Here is a 2,295-nt window from a genome sequence, read left to right on the forward strand (position 1 = left end):
CCCACTGTGTACATTTCACACTGAACAGAAGGATTAATGTTTTTTTAGGAAACCAGGACACACACCAGTACAGCTTACAAGACTTAACCAGAGTGGGCTATGGAGAGCAGTGAACAACTCCATGAGAGCTGGTGTTGATGAAATGGCAATACATGCTGCTGACATGAGGCAGGTCTTCATGGTTGTGTTGGTAAAGCACCAAGTGTCAAGCTTCAGTAACAGACATGCTGATTGTCACAGAGCACAGTCACTCTGACAACTAGATTGATCACTACAGGGATTAGAAAAGGCCTCTGCTTTCAAGAATTACATCCAGTGTGTGTTTCTGGAAGCTCCTTACCTCCTCTCGGCTGCAAGTTGCCTCTTCCAACTGAGTTCTAGTAAGAAATGGTTTGAGCCCTTCAAGCCAACAAAATGAAGCAGCTTGCTTACCTTAGCAGTTCCCAAATGTTTCAGACTTTGGGCCCCTTCCTTTTTTCTGTCATTGTTTGGACCTCTTGTGTGTAACTGACATAGTTTACAGTCTCTGGCCTGGCCCCAAATCACTGCAAACCAGACATAGCTATACCTCCAGCATACACGCTGGATCCCTTCTTTGAGACAGGTTAGCAGTGTTTCTTGCCAGCCAGGAAAACAACATCTGCAGATAACTGCTGTAGAATATCCCAGCCATACATATGTGTACGTATTATTTGTTTCTGCCAAATACACAAGCAGCCACAATAGCCAGCAGTTCTTCACTGGCAAAAAACCTCTTCCTCTGTGGGATCCAATTTTCCTGTCCTTCTTTTTCCCATTAGATTTGCAAGAATCCTGCCTCTTCCCTCCTGTTGGATGAGGGTATGGGGACCTCACGAATCTGCAGAAAGGGTGGGAATACGGTACCCTGTGCTGTCTCAGCTGCCCTTCCAGTCTATTAAAGGAACTAAACATACAGTGATTAGAAAACCACTGGTTCAAAACAGCTTCACACGTGGCTTTGGGTAACCTGCCTGAGGAATTCTTCAGATGCACTGGCAGTGTATGCAGGGTTAATCACAGCTGTGACGCTTAAGCAATAGCTACCTCTGCATCTGTCAGTCACCACTTCCTTGACCAGTTGAGATACCTGATAACCAGCAGGGCAGTTTTGGTATGTGCTAACACGTCAAAGGGGCTGCAAGGTCTCTGTGCTAGCAGGACTGCCATGATAGGGTTCATAACCAAGAACCTAGACTGCAAGTATACAGCAGTTCCTTCTTGAGTCAGCTGCAGTCAACAGGCACTCCAGCAGTATTATACTTAAAATTAGTAAATAAAACTAAATTAATATAAAATCCTTTTGGCTTTACACCTGTTCAGTCAACATGCTGCACCTGTGTGAATGCAGCTCCTCCTTCCTCCTCAAGTCCCCTAGATCCAGAGTAAGACTGCTCCTAAGCACTCCTGTTCACAGCCACCACATCCTCTGAGGAGGAGTTCTTTCAGTAAAGGAGACATTCTCTTGCACGCTCAAACTGAAATTAGCGCTTCCAATGCTTCCACCTTCTGTGGAAAGCTGGAAGTTTACTCATATTCTTGTATTGCACGACCCGAGTTTTCTCAGGTTTTGGAATGCAGTGCTTTACAAGAATGCTCGCTTCTTTACAATAAATGTGCTGTTCAACAAAATACATGGAACAATGTGAGGAAAAAAAACTAGCTTTACTTGCTTCGTGGTCCTAAGGACAAAGGATGTCAATACATCATGTTAAGCTTACAAAGCTGGCCGTCACATTAAAAAATGCTTTTATCATCCGCCGGGAAGTTTACAGGCAATCCAGTGCTTAAAGCATCTTTCATCTGGAAAGCATGCTGCTCTCCTGCAGTAACCTACAAGAGACCAGGTGTTGGTGCACTAAAAGTAAAGTCACGGCAGAGTATCATGCGTTGAAAAGGAGCAGTTACAGGGAGATATAAGTAACACCTGCACAAGAATGGAGGTGTTCACGAACTGCGTGGCTGCGGCACCGAGGGATGCGCTCAGCAGGCACGGTGAAACAGACGAGTTTAATCGTCTTTTCCAACCATTAATAACTGTATGAATCCGGACACTTCAGCAGCAAACAACGAGCAACCCCAGCTCCCCCCCTTACTGTGGTAGGCGCCTCCGCCCATAGGACAGCCCGAAGGGAAATCCCGCCCCAACCCCACACGCCGCCACCGGTCGACGCCGGAGCCGCGCCCGCCTCAAGCCGCCGCCCTACTGCGCAGGCGCAGCCCCTCCCCGCGGCGATGCCCGGATGTGAGCCTCTCTGCGCTCCGCCCCCCCGCTCC

Source organism: Excalfactoria chinensis, chromosome 2 (genome assembly GCF_039878825.1).
Source record: "Excalfactoria chinensis isolate bCotChi1 chromosome 2, bCotChi1.hap2, whole genome shotgun sequence".
Classification (NCBI taxonomy): Eukaryota; Metazoa; Chordata; class Aves; order Galliformes; family Phasianidae; genus Excalfactoria; species Excalfactoria chinensis.